At 43.1% G+C, this 19,400-nt stretch overlaps 1 protein-coding gene and 1 long non-coding RNA gene across 7 annotated transcripts in view; one reads left to right on the top strand and one right to left on the bottom strand.

The window, feature by feature from the left end:
- Positions 1–19,400, top strand: part of LOC126470094 (uncharacterized) — a 1,674,514-nt gene that overhangs the window by 1,414,320 nt on the left and 240,794 nt on the right. The window lies entirely within an intron of this gene.
- LOC126470097 (uncharacterized) overlaps positions 1–19,400 on the bottom strand; it is a 306,248-nt gene that overhangs the window by 132,812 nt on the left and 154,036 nt on the right. The window contains exon 2 of the long non-coding RNA XR_007586125.1: positions 19,239–19,364. This is a non-coding gene — a long non-coding RNA (uncharacterized LOC126470097). The remainder of the gene's footprint in view (positions 1–19,238; positions 19,365–19,400) is intronic.

Here is a 19,400-nt window from a genome sequence, read left to right as displayed (position 1 = left end):
GTGAAGCATTTATGTACAGATGTCTGTAAATGCTTTATTGCTGAAGATCTGCATCTTTTAGCTATTCTGGAAGAACATTGTTCAAGTGTATCAGAAAGTGCAGTAATAAATTGGTTAAAGACATCATCAATATTGACACAGTCAGAGATTATTGCTTGCTATTTCATCATTTGTTGCTTGGTCCTGTAGTCACATTTGTGTAATTAATTATCCTGATTTGTTCAGTCTACCTACAAACAGTTTGAGTATTATTAACCATATGTTTTAGTAAGATGCCTTTATGGTCAGATAAGAAGTGGGTATCAAACAATTTTACCTCAAAACTGCATTTAGTTATGACATCATTGAAACACGAGTACTGTCTTGTTGGGTTATCAGTAGCACAGAACATGTCATGTGAACTTAACATATTAAGAAAATTGAGATGTTTTGAAGTCCTGGTTCTAGTATCAATGTTGACATCCTCCAAGATAAAAAAAAAATGTTATGCTTAGTCTATTTTTCTAACATTATGATCAGTTTTTCTAGTGTCTCGATGAGTAATTCAGTGCTACTATCTGGGATAAAATACAATGATACAATAATAAGTTTTAGGCAGGGCAGTATTGTAGCAGCAGCTTCAAAAAGTGGTCCATCAAGTTACCGAAGTGGGCTCTGAGGTTAGAACTACTCTCATGTAGCAACAAAAAGTATATCTTGGGTGTTATTTTTTTTCAGTAAAATACTATCTAATAGTGAGGCAGTGTGTTCAATGCCAAGACTTTGGTCATCTGGCAAAACATTGTGAAAAACAGGTAGTAATTTGTGGACACCCTGAGGAAGAACGCCGTATCAGACAATAAAGCAGTAAAGTCAAACAAGTGGTGTGGAGGAGGGGGGACACTGAAAGAGTGAGGAACTTCTTGTGAAATGTGAGAAATAAGTACCATAGAAAAAGCATATGACAGACTGAAGCAGAACTTCATGTTCCAATGAAAAAGCAGGAGAGAAGGTTATGGTGAAAATTCATAACTATGCGGTATAAGAGAGAAGCACAATCACAGGCAGATGTAGGAGTGACATATGATGTAAGTGAGGAGGATTTTTTGACACAAACTGCACAGCTGTATTTAGAATATGACAGCACACATCCTGAGGAAAATACTGTGCAGCCTACAGAAGTAAAAGAAGATTTGCCAATGCAGAATATGACTCTGCAACAAAAACATTACAAGACTCGGAGCCAATTCATACAGGAAGCAAACACATACTACAGAGAAGTGGGCGAGAGAACACAGACAGAACAGATCTACAATAAATTTATGAAAGCATAGAGAACGTGATGCAGTCCATTTGGCTGGAAGAGTGGATGATGCTTACACAGCATTAAGACATATGCTAAGGAATATGTACCCAAGCACTCCGTCATCAGGCCCACCGGAACCAACTGACCTCTATGTCATCCTCAGCTGAGAATGCGGATAGGAGGGGCGTGTGGTCAGCACACCGCTCTCCTGGTCATTATGATGTTTTTTTGACTGGAGCCACTACTATTCAGTCGAGTAGCTCCTCAATTGGCATCACGAGGCTGAGTGCCCCCCCAAAAATGGCAACAGTGCATGGCGGCCCAGATGCTCACCCATCCAAGTGCCAGCCACACCCAACAGTACTTAACTTGGGTGATCTGACGGGAACTGGTGTATCCACTGTGGCAAGGCTGTTGCCTGATATGTACCCAAAAGGAGAGAATATTACTTTTTCTGTACCTGATCTTATAGACAGAATCCATCTCAAAGTGAACAATCTATCAGTAGAAGTGGGAGAACTGTAGAAGCTATTAAAACAAATTTCTGCCACAAGAAAGGAATTATTTTCCTCAGATACATTATTTGAGCACTTTGTGATGATGCATGGTCTTACAGCATGGGATTACAGATGAGAGTGGCAAGTGTGTCTAATATATACCCACCATCTCTAATGGAAATAAAAATAGGACAATTTAATGCCATGAGATGTGCCAGCATATTGCATGAGACTAGAAGAGTGGCAGTGTATTGTGTCTCCAATAATCATACACTAAGGCAGGAAAGGTTCCCAGTATGCCAATAACTGCCCAGATATTCACCCAAGGGCAACGTCCTGTGACATCAATAATAGTATTTAACAAAGGTATAGCAGTGACAAAAGTATCACACAGTGACAAAAGTATCACAATATTGTTCAGAGCATGTAATATGCACGGAAATTTTAACCAGAAAGGAGAGTTGCTTCCTGGTTTCCATGCATTTTCACTTTAGTGATGAGATCAATGAGTATCTGATTAGTCACCTAGGATGAATTAAGCCTCTTGTGTACTACACTGATGCAAGTGTGAAATCAGTACTGTGGTAGAGCTACCTGACTGATGACCATGGAAGGCAACTAGAAGAAGAGATTGTAGAACTCAACCTACAGGTATTGCCTACAATTTGCAATCCATCAGCTTACGAGGGAAGGGTTGGAGGAACGTCAGATATAGATGTCACTCATGCAAATACAGCAGCGGTGTGCCATGTGAAAGGCTGGAAGGTTGAGAGTGGAATGAAATTGAGTGATTGTAATTTCGTACACAATACCACCACTGGAAGGGAAATCCAAGACATCATAGAAAATGTTCGCATAAGCCACAATTCAGCATCAAGAACTGAGAATGTCCATGAAATTCATTGCTGGGTGATGCTGTATATGTTAAAGTGCAAGGACTTACACTGGCCATACACAGAGCAATTGAGGCATCAATACCTAACAGGAGAGGTCCTCCTGTTAGGAGGAATCTGGACCTAGGTGCTGCAGAAATTAAGATTGAAACAATAAGAAGTTGTACCAGAGCAGCAAGATGCAAGAAGAAAGAATCTGAAGGCTGCAGAGATACAGGACTGTTAAACAATGTTTAAGGAGGAGTTATGGAAAATAAAAATGGAATGATGGAAGAAATCTGCACAGACAAACTTAGAAACCAAACCCAGGAGTATATCATACAACATAGTCTGTGAGAAAATATGATCACCAACAGTATTATCCATGCTTAAACAGAATGATTGGATGGTAACAGAAAGTTGGTTACAGTCCATGCCCCACTAATGGAAACACTGCTTCCTGATGACAGAGGAGAAGATAAGACAGAAGATCAGTGTGGGTCATGAAAAGTGTTATGGGAAGACTATAGAAACAACAAGCTTGTGTATTACCCCTTCACACAAGAAGAAATTAGGCAAGTAATTTTAAGATTGAAAAAGAAGAAATCTCCAGGACCAGATGGGATCCTGACCGAAGGAATACAAGCCTTGGGTGACCAATTAGATAGTTATTTGTGTGAACTATATAACAAGTGCCTATTCCAAGGAAGGGTCCCTGAACTGTGGAAGAATACTGAAGTGGTGATAATTAATAAAGGGCAAGACAAGGATCTGAAGATAGCCAAATACTATAGGCCAATTTGTCTTTTGAATGTTCTTGGCAAGATACTTGAAAAACTATTATGCAAGAGATTACAAGGTCATAGACTGCTATGCTGGATGATCCCTCACAAGTATGGTTTTAGAAGAGTCAAGTCAACTGAAGACACAATTAATAAGACGATCTCACTGGCAACAGATATACATTCTACATATGCTCTAGCAATGATGATCAATATTGCTGGTGCTTTCAATGACCTATGGTCTTCATCTTTCTTTGGTCATCTTAGAGACTTGGAGTGTCCAGAGGCATTGTCCAACTACCTGATAGACTATTGCCATGAGGGACATGCTTCTCTAATATTCCCATGAGAAGAAATAATGAAGACTGATGTGTTGGCAAATGTGCCAACACCTTGTAGATAGAGTAGGCCGAAATGCACGCTATCTAACGCAGACGGGCGTGAATTCTGGAACAGGATAAGTAGTGAATTCTAATAAGAAAAGTATGCAGCTCCTCGAATACTTATCTTTTATTTCCTCATTGGTTTACAACGTTCTTGATGAGACATTTCATACGATAACTATCAAACTATGTAAGGCTAATGGCGCCTTGCTAGGTCATAGCCATGGACTTAGATGAAGGCTATTCTAACTGTCTCTCGGCAAATGAGAGAAGGCTTCGTCAGTGTAGTCGCTAGCAATGTCGTCGTACAACTGGGGCGAGTGCTAGTCCGTATCTCGAGACCTGCCTTGTGGTGGCGCTCGGTCTGTGATCACACAGTGGCAACACATGGGTCCGACATGTACTAAATGGACCATGGCCGATTTAAGCTACCACCTAGCAAGTGTGGTGTCTGGCGGTGACACCACATTCCTCCCCCGCAAATCAGCGAACGGTCGTATTATAAGGCTTCCGCCCGCCGTGGGGAGGACCCCATGTTGACGTATGCGATGAGGTGGGGAGCCTAACAACAGGCGAGGCTGTGCCATCCGCACCCGGCCATTCGGTCCGAGGGGAGCTAGGAAACGCCTGAAAACCTAGTCCAGGGTGCACGCCAACATGAGGTGTATGCGCCCGTAAAGAGTCAGGAGGGGCCGAAGGGTCGACCTCCATTGCGTCGGGGTATCCGACGTGCGATGACGTCATGTGGTCCAAAGCGGGCAAGAGGTCCATGGCGGAGAACAGCTGGTCCTGGGAAGCGATCGGCAGCGCGTGACCCAGGGAGGCGCTTGTCGGCTGCAGCGAAGCGTCGAATGCGGGCGGCGCCGGCGGGAGAACAGGCGGCGGCGGCTGCGGTGGCGCATCGCCATGGGGCAAAATGGAAGGCATCGTCGGTAACACCTGGGGATGAGGCGAGCCAGTAGATAGGTCCCCAGGGCGCTGACCGGACGGCACAGTCGCTGAAAGCAGACGGGGAGTGGCTGAACCCGTGCGACGACAGAGGCGCAGCTGATTGAGATGCCGACGCACCTCACCAGAGGCCCCCAAAACCAAATACATCGCGCGGCCGAGGCAGCGAAGAATGCGCCCTGCGAGCCAACGCCGTGAACCTCGATAGTTGCGATAGAATACAATGTCGCCTGGAACAAAAGCAGGAGTCTGCCGCTGTACAGGAACCTGATGCGGCGGATGCAGCAAAGACATCAAGGTTCGATGAGGACAACCGTGGAGCAACTCAGCCGGCGAGCGACCATCTCGGGGCTGAGAGCGATACGAAGACAAAAAGAGCAACAATGCATCCTCCCGAGAATGCGATTCTTTCAACTTCAACATCTGTGACTTGAAAGTCCGGACCAATCGTTCAGCGGCACCGTTTGACTGAGGCGAAAACGGCGCGGAAGTCAGATGTTGAATACCATTGGCCTGGCAGAATGACTGAAATTCTGCGGACATGAATTGTGGGCCATTGTCGGAAACAATAGTCTGCGGAAGACCTTCCATGCAAAAGATAGCAGACAACGCTTGGATGGTGGCAGTTGACGTCGTGGAAGACATCCGGACAACAAAAGGAAAATTACTGAAGGCATCTACCAGAACCAACCATCGAGCATTCCAGAATGGACCAGCAAAATCTATGTGCAAGCGTTGCCAAGGGGAAGTGGCCTTTGGCCATGCAAAGACTCTCCGCGGTGGTGCGGATTGTTGTTCGGCACACGCCATGCAAGAAGAACACATATTCGTAATCGCAGCATCGATTCCGAACCAAGTACAGTGCTGATGAGCAAGTTGTTTCGTTCGCACTATACCCCAATGTCCTTGGTGAAGAAGCTGTAAAACAGAGGACTGTAACGAACGTGGGACCACAACTCTGGACTGATCATTATCAGAGCGCAACAACAAAACACCACGTCAAACAAAAAGTCTCTCCTTGTGAGCAAAGAATCGGCGAACCAACGGATCCTCGATCCGAGACTTTGACAAAGGCCATTGCGTAGCAACAAAACGCAAAATGGTAGCAAGGACAGGGTCAGCAGCCGTGGCTGTAGCTACATGACGAAAATCAATCGGAAACGATTCGACCACTTCATCGGTTTCCGCATCAATGAACATGCAAGCAAGTTTGGAAGAATCGAATGCTCTATCCTCAGCAACAGGCAAACGGGACAACGCATCGGCGTTTCCGTGCTTAGCAGTGGACCGATACAAGATATCGTAGCGGTACTGTGAGAGGAAAATAGTCCAGCGAATGAATTTCTGCGCTGTACGCGGAGGTACAGGCTTGTTCGGATGAAAAAGTGATGTCAAAGGTTTGTGGTCTGTGATGATGGTAAAGTGACGACCATACAAGAAATCATGGAACTTAGTAACACCAAACACGGGAGCTAAAGCTTCTTTGCGCAGACGAGAGCAATTTTTACGCAAAGGCAATAGGGCGATCATGTGAGCCAACTTTGTGCGCAAGCACAGCACCGATCCCAATATCCGATGCATCTACCATCAACAAAAGGGGTTTCTGGGGATCGAATGGCGTAAGGCAAGTATTAGAAAGCAACGCCGATTTCAACTGGCGAAAGGCGCGTTCGCATTCCGTCGTCCAGACGAACGGAACACCCTTACGGCGTAAGCTATGAAGCGGAGCTGAAATAGAAGAGGCATTGCGCACATTCATTCACACCTTGTGATGCTAAATCGTTTAATGTTCTTGCGACCTCAACACGCAATGCGTGAGGAACATTTCGCACTCGGAAAAATTTCGGTTGCGCGTTGACTTTCAGGTCCAAATGTGCTTCATAGTTTTTAGCGCAACCCAGGCCCGGTACAAAAATGTCTGCAAATTCTTCACACAAACGAGAAACACTGTCTGAAGGCACAGTCTGATTCACTGATAAGACCTGATTTACTATAGACATGTTAAACAATTGAAATAAATCTAAACCAAACAAGTTCACTGCAGTAGAAGAACGTAAAATGACACAAGTTTTGTTTGTCCCTTGTATGTTGCAAGAAGGCTGCACTGTCCTAACACAGGAATTTTCTGTCCTGAATATGTACTGAGCTGAACATTTGCGGCACGCAACGGAGGTTTGCCCAGTTGTTTGTACGTGTCGTGATTGAGCAATGAAACAGCAGATCCGGTATCGAGCTGGAATGGTATGACCTTGCCATTAAAGTCCAAATCTACAAAAAGCTTATTGTCCTGCCGATGACAAGAGCGATTGTCTTGTGCAATTTGAACTGATACAGGCACAGCATCACTTGCTAATTGACGCGATTTCCGGCGACGTCGACGCACACTTTTTGTGGGACGAACACAGTCACAGGTAGAGACAGTGGCACTGGACGAAGTGGAATTAACTACATGAATGTCCAAGGGGGAAGGTCCACGAGCCTGAGTGTCCTTGGTTCGATTCCGGCGCGAAGCAAAAGGCTGGGAATGATTGTGATTGTCTGATCTGAGCTTTTTCTGGCAAACACTTTGAACATGTCCTTTCTTATGACAGAAAATGCATATAGCTTGGCATGACGGGCAATTTGCACGCGAATGTCTAGTAGAACACCGCGGGCATGATTTCACTGCATTTGTATGCTGGCGCGGCACACCTGGTTTAGTGCGTGGCGGCAGCTGTGCGGTCGTGTGCGAAGGCTGTTTACAGTTCCTTGCAGCGCGCCCGGCGGTCTGGTTAATGCGACACACAGCCGGTGAAGTTTCAAATGATTCCTGAGCAAAGTCAAGCGTGTCTTGTCTATCCAATATGTCTATCACTTGCTGAAGGGAGGGATTAACTAGTTTCAAAATCTGTTCCCATATGCGAACATCAGAAACGTTCTGTGCAATTGCATCACGCACCATAGTATCTGAATAAGGAAGGCCACAGTCACATTCAAACGCACAATCCCTAGTAAGGCCTTGCAAAGTTGCAACCCACTCCCTATTAGTTTGACCGGCCGTATGTTTTGTACGAAAGAACGTATACCTTTTTGCAACGACATTTACTGTTTCTTTGAAATAGGCATCTAAAGCAGACAAAATTTCTTCGTATGACAGTGTTGCTACGTCGCGTCGGGGAAACAATTTCACTATCACACGGTAGGTTTGTACCCCTACACACGACAATAAATGAGGCTGCCGCTCGTTACCTTGAATTCTGTAGGCGGCGAGATGAAATCCAAACTGGCGGGACCATTCCGTCCATGACTCTTGCGCTGGATCGTAGTGCCTAAAAGACGGTGCAACTGCGAGTTGTGGCTGTGGCTGTGGCAGTGGCGAACCGGTGGCTGCCGCATAGGTTTGAATGGCACGTTGACCCTGGATGAGCTGTCCAAGGGCATCCAATAACGCCTGCGTCTGCTGATTCTGCAAGCGATAAAATTCGGACAGTACATCTGGAGATTGTGGCGAAGCCATGACACAAGTAAATGTAAGCAATTAGAAAGAACAAGCCCCTTTCCGTTGTCTCGTCGCCAATGATGTGTTGGCTAATGTGCCAACACCTTGTAGATAGAGTAGACCGAAATGCACGCTATCTAACGCAGACGGGCGTGAATTCTGGAACAGGATAAGTAGTGAATTCTAATAAGAAAAGTATGCAGCTCCTCGAATACTTATCTTTTAATTCCTCATTGGTTTACAACGTTCTTGATGAGACATTTCATACGATAACTATCAAACTATGTAAGGCTAATGGCGCCTTGCTAGGTCATAGCCATGGACTTAGATGAAAGCTATTCTAACTGTCTCTCGGCAAATGAGAGAAGGCTTCGTCAGTGTAGTCGCTAGCAATGTCGTCGTACAACTGGGGCGAGTGCTAGTCCGTATCTCGAGACCTGCCTTGTGGTGGCGCTCGGTCTGTGATCACACAGTGGCAACACGTGGGTCCGACATGTACTAAATGGACCACGGCCGATTTAAGCTACCACCTAGCAAGTGTGGTGTCTGGCGGTGACACCACAAAGACAATGACAAAAGGCTGTCCACAGAGATCAGTGTATGGTCCGGAGTTTTGGGACATAACACTGGAGCCCACACTACAGAAGTTGCATGGTTGTGGTAACATAAGCAGACCAGTAGAATTTGCAGACACTGTTCATTGTAAGTGGTGACCACAGAAGAATTGTATTACATAAATTTAATGCAGTGCTCCATGAACTTCAAGGATGGTGTCAAAGTGTCAGATTGTCACTAGCACCCTGCAAAACTATTTACCTCCTGCTGAAAGGGAAGCTAGCAAGAAACACTAAAATAAAATTAAATGATTAAAGATTAGAAGAAGTGCATTAACAAGATATCTACCAGTATTCGTGGATGACCATTGTAACAGATTTGATGTTTCACCGGGTTCCTGGTATTCATGGTACACTCATGCAGTGGTCGTACAGGAAGATCTCCACTTCATCGCTACCTCAGAGATGCTGTGTCACATTGCTCATGGGCCAACTATAACCCCATGTTCAAATTCACTTAAATCTTGATAACCTGTCATTGTAGCAGCAGTAATTGACCTAACACCTGCAACAGACACTTGTCTTATATGGGCGTTGCCGATCACAGCACTGTATTCTGCCTGTTTACACATCTCTGTATTTGAATACACATGCCTATACAACTTTCTTTGGTACTTCGGTGTATCAGGAATCTAGTAAAACATCAAATCTCTGACATCACTGTGGCCGGAAAAATAACCTGCAACAACGAGACCAACGACAACTGAAGGGAATTGTTCAACGTGACAGAAGTGCAACCCTTTCACAAATTGCTGCAGATTTCAAAGCTGGTCCATTAACAAGTGTCAGAGTGCAAACCATTCTGTGAAACATCATCAACATGGGCTTTCGGAGCAGAAGGCCCACTCGTGTACCCATGATGACTTCACGACATGAAGCTTTACGCCTCACCTGGGCCTGTCAACACTGACATTGGACTGTTCATGACTGGAAACATGTTGCCTGATCAGACGAGTCTCATTTCAAATTGTATTAAGCGGATGGACATGTATGGGTATGAAGACAACCTCATGAATCCATGGACCCTGCATGTCAGCAGGGGACTGTGCAAGTTGGTGGAGGCTCTGTAATGATGTGGGGTGTGTGCAGTTGAGTTGATATGGGACCCCTGATACATCTAAATATGACTAGGCATGTGACACATACGTAAGCATGCTGTCTGATCACTTGCATCCATTCATGTCCATTGTGCATTCTGACGGACTTGGGCAATTCCAGCGGAACAACAAAACACCCCACATGTCCAGAATTGCTACACAGTGGCTCCAGGAACACTCTTCTGAGACACAAACAATATTGAGCGTATCTGGGATGTCTTTCAATGTGCTTTTCAGAAGAGATCTTCACCCCCTCATACTCTTACAGATTTATAGACAATCCCGCAGGATTCTTGGTGTCAGTTCCTTCCAGCACTACTTCAGACATTAGTTGAGTCCATGCCATGTCATGTTATGGCACTTTATGTGCGCTCATGGGGGTGGAATAAAATGATTTAATTTCTTAATATTGGGCCTGTCCTGAATCATACTGTGAAGCCAGTTTTGAAGCTTTCCTTGGTCAGCCCATCCTCAAGGTTCTGCATGTATATTGTGTCTTAGTGTCTTTGCATCTGTGTCCTCTGAAATATCATACAGTAACATTAAGGTCTCTTTTTCTTAGGCAGTTCACATTTAAGTGTCTCTTACACCTTTTTGTCATTTGTCATCTTTCCTGTGGTACTTTGTGTAGCAGTTCCAGGTTAACTACATTAAGATAAGATAAGATAAGATACTTTGTTGTCACACAACGTGTTTTTATACAAACATTCGATTGAGAACATTGGTGACTCGTCAGTCTTTAACCTAAGTTGTTACAGTATTTTATATACTACAGGAAATACGTATACATACATTGCTTATTACAATAAAAATACAACATTATATTTTAACTCTTTTCATAACTCATCGAATCATTACCATAGGCTTCACACACCTATATGAAGTATGGATGTACTGAATGGAATACAAACCGCCATTCAAACTATAATTCTATATATAAACATGAATATACAGTGAATGTGTATACTTTGTATCTATATGGCTTCGAAAGTATACCATTTGTACTTGTATCCTTAAGCCCGTCTCACACGGAGCAAGGTTCGCCGCAAGTTTGCAAGATGGCGTGCTGCTCGCCGGCTTGCAGGGAAGGGAGCCGGCTATCTTCCATGTCGAAGCTCTCCCATGGTGCAAGATCGGCAGCTAGTTGTGTTGTGATCGGCTGCATGTTGTATCGAACGAAGATGGCTGCTTCAGGTACATATGTTCAGAGCAAACTGCCATTATTAGCTGTTTTGGTGCTAAACGATGCAGAAATGCATGCTAATGAGAGAAGAAGAAAGAAAGAATTGACGAAAAACTGTATTAAGAGGAGAAACGCTGGAAAAGGTGTGCGGTCCATGCTTCATAAAGAGTTGAGGTCAGTTCGCATAACACCTACATTTGTTTGAAAAGTATCACCATTTCATTACTGTTTGATTTTATAAATATACCGATAATGACTGTTATATACGACTTTATTTTATAGGATAGAAGATCGTACATCCTTTGCATATTTTATACGTATGGATATGGTCGAAGAAGACACACGTCACTTGCAACTCTTCCGAGTGCTTCTGCACGCAAGTGTTTATTATAGTAGTTTGCGCTTTTCATGATGTACAGACACCGTTCTTCCCCATAAGTACATATCAATGTGTTAATCGGTTCCTTGGACCACCGTGGTGTCATTATTTAATAATTATATGAACTTCCTACCGCACCTCACAACAGCAGAAAAGCGACTAACAACAAAGGCTTCCCGCCCAAGCTTTCCGCGACTGAAACGTCTCATGATTGGTCAACGCAGGTGGCACGCAGGGAACCTTACAAGAAAAATAGCACCGGACCTATCCTGGAAATCTTGCAAGGTTCCCAGCAAAGTAGCTCGCTAGCAGACGACGGAGCCCGCAAGGTAGCCGTTGCGCGAGCCAGCTCAGAAACTTACAGCGAATCTTGCTCCATGTCAGAAGGGCTTTACTCCCTATTCCTACTTATAAATTCTTCTAAACTATAACATTTGCTTTTTATTCATTTAGAAATTCTTCTAGACTATAATACCATTTGTTTTTTAGGTATGTGCCAATGGTCTCCGATATGGATTCCCCAAATACTGACCTTATCTTATTTCTGATCTTCAGAGTCATGCAGTATGGAGTATTTTCATATAATGTGAGTCTGTGACAAGGTAGCATGTATTTCAATTTATGTCTAGTTTCATAGGCATGTGTGAATTTATTTCCTTCAAACAGATGCGAGTTATTGATTTTGCTTGAACTTCTTTATACAAATTTTCTCTTTGGTGGTGTTTATTAAGGTCAATAGTTTCTGTTGAACTCCCTTTGCCTCTTCATTTGTTCTTGGCTTTATAACAATTTGTTTTGTTGCATTGTTTGTGTTGCTGTGATTTTAGCAGCAGGGGCTGTTTTGGCTGCATCTCTGTTAGGTGGCACCATTATCACTGAACTTGCATATGTTTTCATCGGTTTGTGTAAATCTTCTCTGTAATTGTCATTTTATTTTTGTGGTTGTTCCAACCTGCCAATTAATAATGTCTGCTCTGATGCCTATTGCTATATTTTCTCCTCTAACTCTACTTTTAATTTACTATCACTTACCTGTATCTTCTTTTGCCCAGAAAATTCATATTCTATAACAAGCATTATATCCTCATACTGCTGTTGTATATTCACCACTTCTCTAAATGGTGTAGTTTTCCCTTCAGTATAGCCATTTGAATTAGCCATGTCAGTTCCCACCATTCCTTTCCACATAACCGCCTGATATCGAACACGTTCCAGTGCACTGCCTCTCCATGCTAAGTTGTGATGCTTACTTACTTACATCCACTTTCACCAGATGCAGCACTGTATGCGTCAGTTGTGGCTTGCCTCACACCAGGTGCAGCTGATGGGGAAGGCAAAGCAGCTGTCAGTAGACACCTGGTGCAACACTGTGGTCTACATGCCTCTCCTCAGCTGATGTAGAACTGTACCATCAGATTGTGTGGAGCAGGCTTTGGGTACAACAAGTGCAGAGTGACAGTTTGGACAATTTATTATTTAAAAATATCTATCAGATTAAATTTCACAAATGCTATTTAATTTAACATTCCTGGAGCCATAAATTTTAAAAGCACAATTAATCATTTGAACACATTAAAGACACGTTGGTCAAACAAAGTGTTTTGCATTCTGCCCAGCAAACAGTGTCTGACTCATTTACAGTACAGCAGCTGACTCATTTACAGTATACAATATACTTCAAGCCCCAGTGCTGCTGCTACCAGATAGTACACAAGTTAATTACAATTCAGATGCCCACAATATGCTCATCTGCAAAGAAAACCACATTAATGTTTTGTCATACAATCAGTTACCGCCAACACCCACAGACTATAGTGTTGGCACTCACCTAACATACACTTATAGCAAAATGGCCACCATTTCAAAGAACTTTACATGATCCCCCGAAGTCTTAATAACTACTGTCATCATAACCATGAGTACCAACCAAGCCATGGTGCCATGTAGGCAAGCTAATAACATATAACCTTAATCGTACTCTGTTCTAAAAGACCAGATAATATTTATAATTAAAGTAGCACAACCTATTAGATACAACAGTGCTTTTAACATTCTCCTGCAACAGATCCACTATGTTAGATTTACACTAAGCTAACACACATATATCATACAGTGACACAGTCTCACTCGCAGCACAAACTGAAATGTCAAATGAACTCAGTGCAAGGGCCATTCAAGGCATACTGATAGTGCACAGTGTTCTTGCATGTGCAGAGCACATCAGCTGCGTGACCCCAATCATCATGCTGATAACACCCTCTTACCAGCAACATAGCACAGCGCACATTAATTCAAGTGCAGTGGTCAAGTACCCCTGCATACACCATATGTAAACACCAGGTGGATTCTAGTCTGTGTAAAACAAAAAACTATTGGAAGGTAAGCTGTCCTGCAGTAAAGTCTATCTATAGAGCACTTGTACCATTTCCATATAGTATCTGACTGCTTCCTTCAATTGAGCAGACTCAGTCCTCCATGCAGTCCCACATATACAGGGTGTTACAAAAAAGGTACGGCCAAACTTTCAGGAAACATTCCTCACACACAAAGAAAGAAAATATGTTATGTGGACATGTGTCCGGAAACGCTTACTTTCCATGTTAGAGCTCATTTTATTACTTCTCTTCAAATCACATTAATCATGGAACGGAAACACACAGCAACAGAACGTACCAGCGTGACTTCAAACACTTTGTTACAGGAAATGTTCAAAATGTCCTCTGTTAGCGAGAATACATGCATCCACCCTCCGTCGCATGGAATCCCTGATGCGCTGATGCATCCCTAGAGAATGGCGTATTGTATCACAGCCATCCAAAATACGAGCACAAAGTCTCTACATTTGGTACCGGGGTTGAGCAGACAAGAGCTTTCAAATGCCCCCATAAATGAAAGCCAAGAGGGTTGAGGTCAGGAGAGCATGGAGGTCATGGAATTGGTCCACCTCTACCAATCCATCGGTCACCAAATCCATTGTTGAGAAGCGTAGGAACACTTCGACTGAAATGTGCAGGAGCTCCATCGTGCATGAACCACATGTTGTGTCGTACTTGTAAAGTCACATGTTCTAGCAGCACAGGTAGAGTATCCCATATGAAATCATGATAAGGGGCTCCATTGAGCATAGGTGAAAGAACATGGGGCCCAATAAAGACATCACCAACAATGCCTGCCCAAACGTTCGCAGAAAATCTGTGTTGATGACGTAATTGTACAATTGTGTGTGGATTCTCTTCAGCCCACACATGTTTATTGTGAAAATTTACAATTTGATCACGTTGGAATGAAGCCTCATCCATAAAGAGAACATTTGCACTGAAATGAGGCTTGACACATTGTTGGATGAACCATTCACAGAAGTGTACCCGTGGAGGCCAATCAGCTGCTGATAGTGCCTGCACACGCTGTACATGGTACGCAAACATCTGGTTTTCCCGTAGCACTCTCCATACAGTGACGTGGTCAACGTTACCTTGTACAGCAGCAACTTCTCTGACGCTGACATTAGGGTTATCGTCAATTGCATGAAGAATTGCCTCATCCATTGCAGGTGTCCTCGTCGTTCTAGGTCTTCCCCAGTCACGAGTCATAGGCTGGAATGTTCCGTGCACCCTAAGACGCCGATCAATTGCTTCGAACATCTTCCTGTTGGGACATCTTCATTCTGGAAATCTGTCTCGATACAAATGTACCGCGCCACGGCTATTGCCCCGTGCTAATCCACACATCAAATGGGCACCTGCCAACTCCGCATTTGTAAACATTGCACTGACTGCAAAACCACGTTCATGATGAACACTAACCTGTTGATGCTATGTACTGATGTGCTTGATGCTAGTACTGTAGAGCAATGAGTCGCATGTCAACACAAGCACCGATGTCAACATTACCTTCCTTCAATTGGGCCAACTGGCGCTGAATCGAGGAAGTACAGTGCCCTGTTTGTTTTTGAGGCTTATAATATGTTTGTAGACAGGCATGCAGTGGCGACATTCACGATACACACATACTAAAATGAACTCTAACATGGAAATTAAGAGTTTCCGAACACATGTCCACATAACATCTTTTCTTTATTTGTGTGTGAGGAATGTTTCCTGAAAGTTTGGCCGTACCTTTTTGTAACACCCTGTATATCATCAGTAATGTCACCACTGAGCACAAGCTGAGCAGCTTTCCCTTCTAAATCACAGGATGCAGTATCATGCAGCAGAAGTCACACAACCTGCTGACAACCCTTGCATGAAGTCTCTTCCTTCTGTCTCACACTGGTCACTGATGCTGACTGTCACAGCTGTTGCAGAGCACATTTCTATCCACCATTTCGGGGTGGTGGTAGTGTCTGGCACAGGCTACTTCATGCCAAAGATGTGCTGACTCACAGCAAAGCACAAACGCCAACACAAACTCTGCACAAATGTGATGATCTCCCCATGCTGGTGACGACCAATTGTACACAAAACTTTAAACCGCTCACCCTACTTTGTTTACAATTATTGTCTCTTCCTGAAAACACGTGCTTGGATAAGTGACACTTTCACTACTTGCAGATGCATGTAACACTTGCTACAGGAAAACATCATTTGAACACAGAGCCGACATCAAGATACAATCAGTCTGGTGGCCATCTGGCTTTATTGGCTGTGTAACAAACTATACAGTGTATCGCCATTGGCCATGTAAAGAAATGTGGGTGGTTAAATCAGAAAATACTATAATTTGAAAAGGCTATTATCATGAAATGCCGTATAAAGATGAGTTCTATAGTGAAGTGTAGGAGTATTTTAATGCCAGTAAACATTCCGAAAGCTGTATTCAGTTCAGTAGCTTGAAACTGATTTACTCTGATGATTATTGCATCAAATTGACTACATAAATGTGGATTATCCATAAATTGCAGAAACAGTTGAGAAGAAATGAATCCTAAATGCAAGAGACATAAATTCACTCAAAAATACACCACCTAGTGATAATTGTGGTAGTATCTATTATCTGTTAGAAAGGTTGAATGAGAAATCAAATGAATTACATTAAATTTTGTTGAAACATTACAAATAACAACATTATTAACTCCAAACAAATCAGAAAAGTGTGAAATTAAAATAACCCATCTTAGTCTATCTCTGGCAGAATTGGAATGACCTCTACATATTGTGCAAATCATCTGGCCGCATCTTTTCAAAGAAAAATATGCAACTTGCAAACACAGTTTCAAACCAGAAATTCTGTGCTTAGAGAACAAGTTCCACAGTGACGCAATAGAACAATCAGCAAGTGTAAGCCATGACACAACACATGGAAATTCATTAACAAATACTGTCAAACACAAACACGAAAGGGGAAATAATAAATATCAGAGCTGAAAGTCAACTGATACAAGTGCCAACAGTTTGCAAAATAGTCTCAAGAAGAATTTTATCTTCATAACTAGCATCACAATTCCAGACATAGATTCACATAGCTAGACAATACAATGCTACACAACAGATGAGGCTTTGAATTTGAAGTAGTAAAATGGCCAGATGTATGCAGAATAATTTAACAACTAAAAATCAAACAGACAACTGTTTGGGGTCATCTTCTCAGTACAATAATTAAAAAATGTGCAAATGCTATGGTTAAACCAATTACATATCTGACTAACTGTAGTGCCAGAGCAGACACATTTCCCAGTGCACTGAGCAGATGTGTAGAAATACCTGCACATAAAAAAAGAACCAAAAGAGTAAGTGTCAAACTACAGAACACTATCACCTATTCCTTCATTTAGTAAGATACTTGGATTAGCTATGTTTGCTCAGCTTATGCTTTCTTCATGAGAGAAAATATCCTAAATGGAACCCAGCATGGTTTTTAAAAAAAGAGCCAACTTCATGACAGTCATTTCAGAATTTCTGCACATGGTGTACAGCTATCTACACAAAGTGAAGGATACTACAGGAATACATTTAGACATATTTCACAACAGTATCTGATCTGGTCAACTATGCACTGCTTTTACAGCAACTGAATGCATGTGAGGGATAATGATCGCTGCATTTGTGGGATTCAGCAAGTCACAGTGTCTCCCCAGATCACACTAAATGGTGAACACTCATGGAGGGCAATATTCATTTGCTGGGTACAGGATTAGTGAACTCAGGTTTTCTGAGCTGTGGACCAGTGGCTGCTGCCAGTCTTCTGTCACCATTACTTCTGGGCATGTTTCAGTGGCCACCATCTGGCGCATTGGTGGAACGCTGTGTGCCACAAGGACCAAGGATCTTGGCTTAACCAACTGGGTCATGAAAACAGCACAAACCTCTCTAAAAAAAATTTCAATCTTAAGGTGTGCTCCACATCGATGAGATGCATGGCTGTTGAGATGGAACAGTCGGTAGCAGGTAATCTCTGGGGAACCCACTGCACCTCATTTGTATAAGGCTTGCTCAGGCAACTGGGGCTCTGTCTGGGTAGCCAGTTTATTTTCCTGGCTGCTAGTGGGATCCCTATGCCATTCACAATTTCTCAAACCTCACTCCAGACAGTTCAGGTTGTCTGTTGGGCAGTAAACAAGCGTGGAAGGGTAGGCCTCCTGAGCAGTGTTCATCTACAGTTTAGGCCCTATATTGTAATGGGACATGCCCAGCATGTCAAATGTCTGTCTTGTGGCACAAAGAGAAGATGGTAAGTTTGAGATCTCACCCTTCTATATACAAAAAGGACTTTACGGTTTGGCTCGAAGTCTCAACTCTGTTAAGCAGTTACAAAATTGCACATTACTGGCCTAAGCAATGGCATCATAGAAAGTTACCAACATCCTGAAGTCAAGACTTTAGAATGAGTATCCTATTGTAGCTGAACTGCACTGTACCATGAACTACAGTCAAGAGGTAGTCATGTGGAGTGACATCTTACATATGGACACTACAGACTTTAAGGAGAAGTGGGATGACCAGGGGGTCATTGAAGTGTGAATTGTAATGTGTCACATGACAGTAACACTGGAATAATCAGAATCATTTACACTGATGTTCAACTTTTATGACTAAAAGTCAGACCACACATCCCCAATCCCATGGGGTGCTTCGTGTGCCAGAAGTTTCGGAATGGCCACCCATGCTGCAGTAAATATGTGTCCTTCCCCTGTCAATCGTTCAGGCCTGCATCCCACTTTGATCAGTGTGTGTATGATGTTCAAGGAAGAAAAGAAAATATAAGCACTGAAGATAACTAAGGGCGTATCTTATGCTGAACTGAAGACGGCGTTCAAATTTCTTCAACCCTCAAACTTTTCAGCTTCATTTGTTTCAACACTCACGAAGAAACTTGCAACCATACACATTTCCAACCAGGCATCTGTTTGCTGTTGGCATCAATGGTATTACATCCATAGGTAAGTCTCCTGTTTGACGTTCACTGTTTGTGGATCATTTTGCCTAATTTTGCTCCTCCTCCAACCATGCAATGACAACTTATCAGTTGTAACTGTTGATACAATAGTTGGGGGAGTGGGCTGATAACACAAGCTTCAAATTTTCCTCAGAGAAATGTGTTTGAGTTAATTTTAATTGTTCTTGTCACCCTTTTAATGTGCCTATTCTTAAAATGAGGGACACTGTTCTCAATTTTAAAAGTTCCGTGCAGTTTCTGGGTCTGACATTTGATGAGCAGCTCACATGGTTACCACATCTTAAGAATATTAAAGCAAAGGGTCTATGGCTTCAGTAGGCCATCTTACCTTAAGAGCACTGATGGTGTTCACCATGAGGGGTTTCAGTTGGTGACAGGATCATATAGCACAATTCCGATCCCCAGCCTCTGTTTTGAGGCTTGCAAACCACTGCTCATCATCTGGCAGTGGAACCTCATGATGTGTCATATATGCAGTTGCTCTCCACCC

Source organism: Schistocerca serialis, chromosome 3 (genome assembly GCF_023864345.2).
Source record: "Schistocerca serialis cubense isolate TAMUIC-IGC-003099 chromosome 3, iqSchSeri2.2, whole genome shotgun sequence".
In the NCBI taxonomy this organism is placed as follows: Eukaryota; Metazoa; Arthropoda; class Insecta; order Orthoptera; family Acrididae; genus Schistocerca; species Schistocerca serialis.
The sequence above is the reverse complement of the archived record's forward strand: the minus strand, read 5'-3'. Positions and strand labels throughout refer to the sequence as shown.